Genomic DNA, 13,756 nt, shown 5'->3' on the forward strand with positions numbered 1-13,756 from the left:
TTAACAAGAGGCGGAGTCTCACTGCAGCAGGAGGCTAAAGCAGCTAGTTACTCTAAGTCTGTGATTGGGGAGCAGATGGGGATGGATGTGGGTTCTTGGTTCTCAGTGCTTTGACTTTTCTAGTCTGGTACCTCAGTCCATCGTGTGGTATTGATCATTTTCAGGGTGGGGACTTGCCTCTTCAGCTGAACATTTTAGAAAGTCAGAAGAGATACACCTTGTTGCAGGTGTTTTTAGTTCTAGGAAGATGACAACCAAGACTCTCCATCACACTGCCTCTTTTTCTCTCCCAACTCCTAGTATCTAAGTTTCATCTGGGTTTGAAAGCTTTGCGAAAAGGACTCTTATTCCTTTTAATCTAAGAGCCACTGTTTTTTTTTAAATGGACTTTACATGTATCCTCTGGGACACTGATTTTATGATCACTTTTAGAAAGCAATCTCTTCTTAAAACATATTTGTTAATGTATCCAAGCTCTAAGTGCATTTTTATATTTTAATATGAATGTATTAATGGTATATCAAAATAAACATTTTATATATAATATGTGCTATACTTGGATCTGTATTATATATGTAATGTGTGCTATATGCAATATGTAGTATATGATATGTAAGTATATAGTATGTGATGTACATATGATTTGTATATGTGTGTATATTTGTACATATGTGTATATATAATATATATATGCATAATGTGTATAACAAGGCAAAGCACAAAAAACAAAAATATATACTGTAATTCTTTGTCTAATTAATAAAAAATATACTTGCCAAATCAATAGCAGAGGCATCATTAACCTGCCCTGCCAACGATGCCAGGACTGGCACAGCTTCTTGATATGGAGACTTTTGCAGTGTGCATTGGGTTTGCGTTGGTGGTCTCCATCACCAACTCAACTCCAAGGGGGTCCTTCACTTTTTTAATTAAACATATTGATCTCCCTGGGATGGTAACTTCAAGGGTTCTTCTGATAGCTTTTTCTTTCAACCAATGGCCCAGCCTGGCAGATACTCAAACTACTAACCATACCCATTCCAATTAAACATTCTGGAACTTAGACTATTTGGGGATGACAGGGTCTGCAGATGGGATTGACCATCTGTGACCTGGATGTTATCTAGGGCACATTTCTTACTTGCTCCTGCATACCTCCACTTCTGCAGACAGTCTTGATGGCATTTGGCTTTGTCTCCACACAGTAGGTATCCTTTCTCCAGTACACAGTATCCAGCAAATGTACAGAGACACACTTGAGGAAGGGCCAAAGGGACCACTGTCATATTTCATTGCCATACTGTGTCAAGGACTTTCCCTTTATTGAATTCAACATTTTTCCAGTAATTTGATTGTAAATATATATAGCTTGGAATTAAAACCTGAGCAGCAAATTGTAGCTCTTTTAGGGGACAAACACCAGGCTCTCCTTCCATCTCCACTTTTTCCTAGATGTAAATATCCAGGGTCACAGTTACCAGTTGCTTTGTCCACTGTTCTATTTTGTATCTAACTAGGGATAACTCATCTAAGGGTTCTATGAACTATTTCTAAATTCTCTGACAGTCCAGTCAGTCTATTGGGCCATCCCTCAGCTCTCATGATTGCTAAGGTAATTGAAGTTCCTGGGAGTTGACTTTTAAAGATCAGCGCTCATTGAATTCCTTATTGAGGCTTATCCTTACCCTTCAAGCAGTGGGTTCCTGGTGACCCGGTGGCCTTTGGCAATAGTGTGTCCCTGGACTCACAGGACAGCAAGATCACCTCAGGAGTTTTGGGTCTTCAGATTGACTACTCCCCTATGATTGATGTTGTTTTCCCTTAACCTCTGATTGGAACTCTCCAGACTTTTTACAAAGCTCTAAAAATCCTTGTTTTCTATGGTCTTCTAAAAAGACAAAACATATTCTTCTTTATTAGGTGTTAAATTTATATTCTTTCCAGCTGAAAAATCTTACTAGTGAATTCTTTCATCCACCGCTGGAGCACAGCACCATATAAAGACTGTTGTTTCTCTCCGTACAATATGCCCTAAGACTGACACACAGAGTGCAAGATACACACAGTTAAAATTCCCGTCTCTCTACAAATAATTTGTTTGTATAGGAATGTTCCACACATCATTTGTGACATGCTTATACTAAAATGTTCACTCATTAATTGAAATTTACCTGTGAATCTTGCATTTTTCTTTATTACTCCAGTTCCTTACCTGTTCGAGAATACAATGCCGACACTACAGAAATGTACTCTTCAAGTTCTCATAGTTTAGCTTTGCTCTTCAGAAAGGTTTTCCATCTTAAGTTGGCCTAAACACCTCCAGGAAGTGTTCCTATGTTGAGTCCAGTGGATCCTGTGGTCGTTATCTATTAAAACTAAGTGGGTTTTCATTGTTGCTGCTGTTTATTGGTTTGTTTCTTTCGCTGTGAGATGTGTCCTAAATTTAATAGACTAGTTCTTAGGTCAGCAATAAATATAACACTCTCTGAGCCCATACTTAAAAGGGTAGCATAGGAGATAAATGCATATCTAAAGTGTGAAACCTTGATTTTTTTGACTGCCTGGGGCAAGGTAGGCCTTTGTCTGAGAGCTGCTTGGCCTGCAAGGGGACCTCACAGTCTGCAGAAGGATCCATCATTCTTTGGGGTGAGTGAGGAGTGAGTGCCCGAACCGCGGCAGCTGCCTGGAGAGGGACCACCGACTCTCCACAACTCCCCCTGCCACCAGCACACTTCCTGCTCTTCCTGCAGGGGTTATTCTCCCCGGATACTGCCTCTCTCTCCCTGTCCCTTCCCAGCTTGCACCCAGAACCCTCCCCCCCTCCCCCTTCCTCATCCTCCCGTCTTTGGGGCCACAAAATCCCACAGCTCAGCCTGTTTGGGCTCTGGGGACCCGGAATTGAGTGCACCCAGGCCGGTGGGAGGTCCCCTCCTTCATTTGACTGCCTGGGGCAAGATAGGCCTTTGTCTGAGAGCTGCTTGGCCTGCAAGGGGACCTCACAGTCTGCAGGAGGATCCATCATTCTTTGGGGACACCAAACACCTCCGTGCTCCTTTTGAAGGAAGAGATGGGCAGGCGCCAATGCAGGAGCTCCTCCAACACATGAAAGGCAACATGACATCACCACAAGCCAGACATCCCGAAACAACAAGAATTGAACACCCTACCCCAGAAGATATAGAAGAAACCGACATTAAACAGTACTTTATAAAAATAATAGAGGACCTTAAACAGGAGGTAAAAAACTGCCATAAAGAAATGGAGATGACAAACAAAAGGTAGACGAAATAAATAAATCTCTCAAAGATACCCAAGAAAAACAAGAAAAACAAGAAAAAGCAATCAAACAGGTAAGGGAAACAGTACAAGACCTGATAAATGAAATGGAGGTATTGAAGAAAACACAATCTGAGGGACGACTGGAAATGGAAACTCTGAGTAAACGAACAGAAACTTCAGAGACAAGTATTTCCAACCGAATACAAGAGATGGAAGAAAGAATCTCGGACTCTGAAGATACTATAGAGGAAATAAACTCACAGATTAAAGAACTAAACAAATCTAACAAATTCTTAACACAAAACATTCAGGAAATCTGGGACACCATGAAAAGACCAAACCTAAGAATAATTGGGGTAGAAGAAGGAGAAGAATTACAACTCAAAGGCCCAGAAAACATATTCAACAAAATTATAGAAGAAAACTTCCCCAACCTAAAGAAGGATGTTCCTATGAAGGTACAAGAAGCCAACAGAACACCAAATAGACTGGATCAAAAGAAAGCATCCCCACGCCATATAATAATCAAAACACAAAACATACAGAATAAAGAACAGATATTAAGAGCTGCAAAGGAAAAAGGTCAAGTAACATATAAAGGGAAACCTATCAGAATTACACCTGATTTCTCAATGGAAACCATGAAAGCCAGAAGAGCTTGGATAGATGTGCTACAGACACTTAGGGAACATGGATGCAAGCCTAGACTATTATACCCAGCAAAGCTTGCATTCACCATTGATGGAGAAAACAAGATATTCCAGGACAAAAACAGATTTAAACAATACGCAGCCACAAATCCAGCCTTGCAGAAAGTAATAGAAGGAAAATCACAAACCAAGGAGTCCAACAACGCCCACAATAACTCAGGCATCTAGCGACCCTTCACCAGCACAACTAGAAGAAGGGAAACACACAACTCTACTACTAAAAATGACTGAAGTTAACAACCACTGGTCATTAATATCACTTAATATCAATGGACTCAATTCACCTATAAAAAGGCACAGGCTAAGAGACTGGATACGAAAACAGAATCCAACATTTTGCTGTTTACAAGAAACACACCTCAACCACAAAGACAGGCACCTACTCAGAGTAAAGGGTTGGGAAAAGGTTTATCAAGCAAATGGCCCTAAGAAACAAGCGGGTGTGGCCATACTAATTTCCAACAAAGTTGACTTCAAACTAAAATCAATCAGAAGAGATGGAAAGGGACACTTTATACTCATAACAGGAAAAATCCTTCAGAATGAAGTCTCAATCCTGAATATCTATGCCCCTAATATTAAAGCTCCCACTTATGTAAAAGAAACACTTCTAGAACTCAAGGCAGCCATCAAACCACACACACTAATAGTTGGAGACTTCAACACTCCTCTCTCACCAATGGACAGGTCAATCAGACAGAAACCTAACAGAGAATTGAAAGACTTAATGGAGGTAATGAACCAAATGGACTTAACAGACATCTATAGAACATTCCACCCAAATAGGAAAGAATATACCTTCTTCTCTGCGGCTCATGGAACCTTTTCGAAAATTGACCATATACTTGGTAACAAAGCAAACTTCCACAGTTACAAAAAATATTAGTAACCACCTGTGTCTTATCGGATCACCATGGATTAAAATTAGAATTCAACAACAATGCTACCCCCAGAAGGCCCACAAACTCATGGAAACTGAACAGTCAACTACTGACCCACACCTGGGTCAAGGAAGAAATAAAGAAAGAAATTAAAGTCTTTCTTGAATTTAATGAAAACAAAGACACAACATACTCAAACCTATGGGACACAATGAAAGCAGTGCTAAGAGGAAAGTTCATAGCACTAAGTGCCCACTTAAAGAAAACGGAGAAAGCACTCATTGGTGACTTAACAGCACACCTGAAAGCCCTGGAAAAAAAAGAAGCAGACTCACCTAGGAGAAGTAGAAGACTGGAAATAATCAAACTGAGGGCAGAAATCAACAAAATAGAAACACAGAAAACAATCCAAAGAATCAATGAAACAAGAAGCTGGTTCTTGGAGAAAATCAACAAGATTGACAAACCCTTAGCCAAACTAATCAAACGGCAGAGGGAGAACACGCAAATTAACAAGATCAGAAATGAAAAGGGGGACATAACCACAGACACAGAGGAAATTCAGAAAATCATTAGATCTTACTACAAAAGCCTGTATGCCACAAAATTGGAAAATGTAAAAGAAATGGACAGTTTTTTAGATAAATACCATATACCAAAGTTAAACCAGGACCAGGTAAATGCTCTAAATCGTCCTGTTAGTCGCGAAGAATTAGAAACTGTTATCAGAAACCTCCCTACCAAAAAGAGCCCAGGACCAGATGGTTTCAATGCGGAATTCTACCAGAACTTCCAAGAAGACCTAATACCTATACTCCTTAAGGTATTTCATAATATAGAAACACAAGAGTCACTGCCAAATTCCTTCTATGAAGCTACAGTTACCCTGATACCTAAACCACACAAAGACTCAACCAAGAAAGAGAATTACAGGCCAATCTCACTCATGAACATTGACGCAAAAATTCTCAATAAAATACTGGCAAACCGAATCCAAGAACACATTAGAAAAATTATCCATTACGATCAAGTAGGCTTCATCCCAGAGATGCAGGGCTGGTTCAACATACGAAAATCTATTAATGTAATCCATCATATAAACAAACTGAAGGAAAAAACCATATGGTCATCTCATTAGATGCTGAAAAAGCATTTGACAAAATTCAGCACCCTTTTATGATAAAGGTCTTGGAGAGATTAGGGATACAAGGGTCATTCCTAAATATAATAAAGCTATTTACAGCAAGCCGACAGCTAACATCAAATTAAACGGAGAGAAACTCAAGGCTATCCCACTAAATTCAGGAACACGACAAGGCTGTCCACTCTCTCCTTATCTCTTCAACATAGTGCTTGAAGTTCTAGCAATAGCAATAAGACAACATAAGGGAATCAAGGGGATTCAATTGGAAAGGAAGAAGTTAAACTTTCATTATTTGCAGATGATATGATAGTATACATAAGCGACCCCAAAAACTCCACCAAAGAACTCCTACAGCTGATAAACTCCTTCAGTAACGTGGCAGGATACAAGATCAACTCCAAAAAATCAGTCGCCCTCCTATACACAAAGGATAAGGAAGCAGAGAGGGAAATCAGAGAAGTATCACCTTTCACAATAGCCACAAATAGCATAAGATATCTGGGAGTATCGCTAACCAAGGAAGTGAAGGATTTATTTGACAAGAACTTTAAGTCTTTGAAGAAAGAAATTGAAGAGGATACCAGAAAATGGAAGGATCTCCCCTGCTCGTGGATTGGGAGGATCAACATAGTAAAAATGGCAATTCTACCAAAAGCAATCTATAGATTCAATGCAATCCCAATCAAGGTCCCATTAAAATTCTTCACAGAGATTGAGAGGACAATAATCAACTTTATATGGAAAAACAAGAAACCCAGGATAGCCAAAAAATCTTATACAATAAAGGTACTTCTGGAGGCATTACCATCCCTGACTTCAAACTCTATTACAGAGCTACAGTATTGAAAACGGCTTGGTATTGGCATAAGAACAGAGAAGTTGACCAATGGAATCGTATAGAAGACCCGGATCTTAAACCACAAACCTATGAACACCTGATTTTTGATAAAGGAGCCAAAAGTACACAATGGAAAAAAGAGGGCATCTTCAACAAATGGTGCTGGCATAACTGGATGTCAACCTGTAGAAGAATGAAAGTAGATCCATATCTATCACCATGCACAAAACTCAAGTCCAAATGGATTAAAGACCTCAATTTAATTTGAACACATTGAGATTGATAGAGGAGAAAGTGGGAAGTACTCTACAACAAATGGGCACAGGGAACCGTTTCCTATGCATAACCCCAGCTGCACAGACTTTAAGGGCAACATTGAATAAATGGGACCTCCTGAAGTTGAGCAGCTTCTGTAAAGCAAAGGACATTGTCACTAAGACACAAAGGCAGCCTACTGACTGGGAAAAGATCTTCACCAACCCTGCAACTGACAAAGGTCTGATCTCTAAAATATATAAGGAACTCAAGAGACTAGACGGTAAAATGCCAATTAACCCAATTAAAAAATGGGGCGATGAACTGAACAGAGAATTCTCAACAGAAGAAGTTCGAATGGCCAAAAGACACTTAAGGTCATGCTCAACCTCCCTAGCTATCAGGGAAATGCAAATCAAACAACTTTGAGATATCATCTTACACCTGTCAGATTGGCTAAAATCCAAAACACCAATAATAACCTTTGCTGGAGAGGTTGTGGGGTAAGGGGCACACTCATCCATTGGTGGTGGGAATGCAAACTTGTGCAACCACTTTGGAAAGCAGTGTGGCGGTTTCTCAGGAAATTCGGGATCAACCTACCCCAGGACCCAGCAATTCCACTATTGGGAATCTACCCAAGAGATGCCCAATCATACAACAAAGCATATGCTCATCTATGTTCATAGCAGCATTATTTGTAATAGCCAGATCCTGGAGACAGCCTAGATGCCCTTCAGTGGAAGAATGGATGAAGAAACTGTGGAATATATACATGCTAGAATACTACTCAGCGGTAAAAAACAATGACATCTTGAATTTTGCAGGCAAATGGATGGAAATAGAAACACTATTCTGAGTGAGGTAACCCAGACCCATAAAGATGAACATGGGATGTACTCACTCATATTCGGTTTCTAGCCATGATTAAAGGACATCGAGCCTATAAGTTTGGGATCCTTGAGAAGATAATAAGAAGAACCTCCACCTGACGATAGATGAAGAAAATGACAGAGCCCCACCTTGGAGCACCGGACTGAGCTCCCAAGGTCCTGATGAGGAGCAGAAGGAGAGAGAACATGAGAAAGAAAGTCAGGACCGTGAGGGGACCTCCAGCTGGCGACAGAGGGGGAAGGGGACTGAGCCCCACATTGGAGCACTGGACTGAGCTCCCAAGGTCCCGATGAGGAGCAGAAGGAGCGAGAACATGAGGGAGAAAGTCAGGAACGAGAGGGGTGCGTTCACTCATGGAGACGGTGGGACAGAACTAATGGGAGATCACCAACTCCAGTTGGAATGGGACTGATGGATCATGCGACCAAACCCGTCTCTCTGAGGGTGGCCAACAGCGGGGGCTGACTGAGAAGCAAAGGACAATGGCTCTGGGCTCTGATTGTTCTTCATGGACGGGCTCTGTGGGAGCCTTCTCAGCTTGGTCGATCACCTTCCTGGACCTGGGGGGAGTTGGGAGGACCTTGGTCTTAGCATAGAGTGGGGAACCCTGATGGCTCCTTGGCCTTGAGAGGGAGGGAGGGGAGGTATGGGTGGAGGGGAGGGGAGGGAAGGGGGAGAAGGAGGGGAGAGAAGGAGAAGGGAGGGAGGAGGAGGAGGGAAGGAGATGGAAATTTTTAAATATAAAAAAAAATAAACCATGAGAAAAAAAAATGGCAAAAAAAAAAAATAAAGTGTGAAACCTTTTACATAGAATAGCTTGGCAATATTCTCTAGGATATTTTTATTCAGGTTCAATCAGACTATATATTTCAGCATTGCTCTATCTGTATTCATGAAGAAGAATACATGGAAGAAAGTATAAAAATGTACTATGAATTACCTCAAGAAACTTTTCCTGAGTTATTAAATATTTCTTTACATGATTTTATATTATTAAATTCATATAAAAGAAATGAAAAGAGACACTTCACTGTAACTCTAATTCATGTCCGTAGCTCTTGATATAGTCTATTTTGTTCTCCTAGGCTACAATTATTGCATTAACCTAATGAAACTAATAATTGCTATTTAATGTAATAAAAGTTCCAAGGCTGTTTCATCATTGATACAGGAATCTATGACTCAGCTAGAAGAAAGCATATTTATTTTTGTGCAGTACTCATGGGACTAAAATCACCGGTTTTCTCCCTTGTAAGGAAGACTGATAAACCACAGTAGCATGCACAGTACTTGTGGACTTGTCATTGATTGAAGTGACAGTTTCCTCCCACCGTAGACAAGTGCTATTACGACACAGTGCCATTCTCGGTAACTCGTCTTACTTGAGTTATTAATAATGAGACAGAGATTTTCTAAACAAAAATTTTGTTTTCTCGGTATAATGATAGTAGTACTTTAATATAATTGGAGTCGTTTATAATCAAATCTATTTTGAATTTAATAGGCAGTATTCTGTTAAGAACACAAGTTACTCCAGATAGTCAAAAAGATTTAAAAAACAAACAAAAAAAATTAGGAATATTTTTTTGCATTAGATTTTTGTCTTTAGTCTTCTTCATGCTTTTGTATGCCTCTACAGCCTCTAAATTGGCCCATCTATTAATTTTCTCCAGGAGGTTCAAGAACTTGGTGCCAAAGGCAATTGCTAACACTGTAGGAGTGAATAAGATTTTACACTTCGGGTCCTTTTCCCTCTGTTTCTTCACTCTCTTTCATCCATTTTGATTCTATGAAAATGAACTCCCCTTCCTCAGTGCCCACTTGAAAATAGAGGGGGCTGGCTTTAGAAGGTTGCATCTAGAAACAAAGGTTATGTGTGCACGAGAGATTCTAAAGAAAGGAAGAAGATGTTTGAAGACAAAACAGCTGCAGAGGATAAGACCAGCACAGAAGGAAGAACCGATAACAGCATGGAGAACACTTGAATGGAGCTCAGACGGCCTGACCTTGGGAGAACCTGCAAGAAATGAAAACGCGTATTGAACAAGCGAACAAGAAAACCACAGTTGTAAAGTCAAGCAGAATGTGGCCTCCTGGCCTGGAGAATGGGATTGCACCACGTCACTCTGCCCCTCTGGCAAGGTATTCAAGCAAGGCTGGATGTAGGGTGGTGATGGTGTGCCCGGGTGCTGATGAAGATGGTCAGGGAGAGGAAACCAGATCCTAGTCTGCACTTCCGGGATGACTACAAACTAATTAGGTGAGGACAGGTGAAATCTTGAAGTAAACTCAAGACTTTATCTATGGTATCAAAGCCCAGGTCTTGTTCCTGGTCCTGGGTTTGATGTGTATATGAGTGAAACAAAATAAATGTGATCCAAATGTTTATTTTATCAGATGGTACTAAATAACGGAGTGGAGATTGACTAGTGAGTCTACAATGGGACTTGATCTGTTGAGGGGGACGTGGGCAGGGAACCTCCCTGGTTAGGTGAAAGCATCCATTCCCCTATTCGGGAAGTCGTCACTCTCTATGACACCAGGTCTCTGATGCATGAGGTACCAGGTTATTGTGAAGTCGGATCTCGTGGGATGAGAAGAAAGCAGTATGGCAGCAATAATAGAAGAGGGAAAAATCAAGAGAGAAAATAATTGGGCAGCCAGAAGCAAATAGGAGGCAGATGCAGATGACCTTCATTATTTCTCAGCTGGAAAATTTCCATGATTTGCTAAATTAATTGCCACTTTAACTATTTCATTGATCAAGCTGACGGTATAAGCCACTTCCAGGTGGCAAACTAAAATTCAGTCTGTGTAAATGCTGTCATTTACTTGGGATTCTCCTGAAACTAGAGATGACTCTTCATTGCCCAACAACCTCCTTTCTTTGCATTCAACTTGTATATAGTTGGAACCCCTGCAAATGCATAACTTCTAGAATTTCTTTTTAAAATCTTAATATTTCAATCAATTAAATTGCATATCATTTTAATGCATTCTGACATTCCCTTTGTGTTTCTGAGAAGTGAATTCCTCTTTGGAGAATCCTTTCCCTTCATTTCCGTATGATTCTGTTAGGCTGTCAATAAGAAGACCACAAGCTTTGACAATAAAGGAACCATTTGACCCTTACTAAAGAGCATTCCACACTAAGAGTTAAATTGATTAGAACTAATGAAGAGTTATTAATATATTTGGTCCTGCATCTTTCAGCATTCTCATTCCTCTAGCCTTCTATAACTCAGCTCCCTGAGCTGCTGAATAAAGTTATAAGAAAAATTTTCTCTCTCTCACACACACACACACACAGCTTTAAAATAGAAGTTTTTATTATCTGTGACTAATGAATACTGACTTTTGCAGAATCTGATGCTTACAGACCTCCAGGGACCACTGGAGTATGGAGAATTTATTATTGTGCTAAGATCATAAAAAATGAGATCAACATTACTCTTAGACTAGTAATATATACTGGAGAATTCTGGGATGCCTGGGTTACTGAGACTTTGGGTGATTGTCCAGGTAGCTAGTTGTATCTGTGATTTGTTGCATGTTTTAGAAGTTGTTTGAATGTACTTCCTAATTACTCAGGTAACATTATTTTCCTTCTCAGATCTTCATGGGGTTGAAGACTATAAATGTAGTTAATTTCCTCTCATGACTTGGCCAAGTTATTATTACACAAGACTTAAGCTAGTTGGAATAGGATATTTGTGCTTATTGTATATAATTTCTAGTAGGTTTAGAACTCTCTTAACTTAAACAAAAGGGGGAGGTGTTGTGGGAGCTCCTTCTGCTCCTTCAGCCAATAGCAGCTGAGATACCAGCCCATTGGGGCATGGTCTCTCTTTTAAAATAAAAATGCGGCCACTTCCTCTGCTCTCTCTCTGGCTTCCGATCTGCTTCTGGCAACTAGGCTCCCTTCCTGATTGCGCAGAGGGCTGTTGTCTGGGACGGTGATCTGTAAGTTTTTCCCCTTTAAATAAATAACCATTCTATTATCATAAAAGAATTAGGGCCCCAGTAATTAATTGATTAAATAATACCATCTTCTTACATATTTTATATTTTAAATTTATTTTTATATTCATATTTTAAAATAATCCTACAAAATACTTAGAACAATGTTTATTTTTAATATTGTAGGCCATGGACAGAAGGCTTAGAGATGTATCAACTTGAACAACCTCATACTTTGTGAATAATGGATTGTGGTTTTTAATTTGATCTCTACAAATAAAATACATTTTTCCCAAAAAAAGAATATGAAAGAATTATACATTTAATGCTAATGTTTTTACCTTCAGAGCCTTCCTGTGACCATACATAGAATCTCTTTTGACTAGTTGCCAGCAACATTGATTAATGAATCAAATTGAGAAATGTATCATGCAGCTTATTAAATTAGACTAGGTCAACTGAGGGTATTCTCCACCTATCTTATATGAATTTTGAGGAAACTATTGGGCATGAGATACTTACCAGGTTTATAATTAAGCATTTGAAACCCTCAAGCAAATTCCAACTTCGAAGTCATCTTCTGTTTCCTTTGCTTGGGGAAATGGGGTCCCTCACAAGAGAACCAAATGACTCTTTCAGTCTTGGATGTCATTGGTACACAGCTCCTTATTCTTGTTTTCTAACCTCTTGGACCTTCTCCTTTTGCTTACATGGCTTCATCTACTGATTCCTCACTTCTCCTGAAATTTTCTGGAAACCCCCATCTAAGAACTTTTCTGCTGACTGCCCTTTGTCTTTGCTCAACTCTGTCTCAAGGTCATGATGAGATTTGGTCACCTCTCTAGGCTGTTCCCTTGACTAGTGAGTCTGTCTTCTTCTCTATTTACTCTAATATATATTATATATATATATATATTATAATTTATAATATATATATTATAAATTATATATAATATATATAATATATTATATATATATTTATATTTATATATTTATATATATAAAAATTATATATAATATATATATAATATATATATATAAAATATATATAATATATTGCCACGGACCGCCTCTCGTGGAGACCACCGACCGCGGGAGAACAAGGGTGAAGGCTAGGAGAAATCAGGAATTGGCGAGGAAATGACAGACAGACACACTCAATAAGGTTGAATATGCTGCTGCAATTTTACTAAATTCATGCTTTCACTATATAGCATTCAAACAAAGAACAATCCAGAAAGTCATGCATCATCAGTTGGCACAGTATGAAGGCTTCTCTTAGTCACATTATCAGGGACAGGTGTTAGACATAAAGCATCCTTGGAAAAAGAAATCCTGTCCTTGGGAGCTTAAACCTCAGACAAGTGGTTACATCTTATGAACAGAGAATTTCTGTCTCATTATCGCTATCATGGCCTTCCCTCTTTCTAACCCTTTCTTCATATCATCTAGTGACCAAATATGCCTAATCAGTTCTCTGCACCTGTGTAGATATACTTTTTAGTACCTCCTTATGCAGGAGACACCATGGGTGTTGGGATCTGACAAGCCTATTCATAAAGTTCAAAGTATACTACAACAGTCTGTCCATCAACATTAACCCATCTATTCCCATACTGTGCTTCCCTGTCTCGAAGCTGTTCCTGAAGAGAATGATCCTTGTCTTGTATAAATAAAGACTATCATAATTATGAAAGAAATTGTGCATATCCCTCATAGTCAGCTAATTGAGAAGCTTGTCTATGCCCCAAGGGCAGCCAATACCTGACCCCATTCTTTAGGATTTCACTCCCAA

Source organism: Arvicola amphibius, chromosome 2 (assembly GCF_903992535.2).
Source record: "Arvicola amphibius chromosome 2, mArvAmp1.2, whole genome shotgun sequence".
Taxonomy (NCBI): domain Eukaryota; kingdom Metazoa; phylum Chordata; class Mammalia; order Rodentia; family Cricetidae; genus Arvicola; species Arvicola amphibius.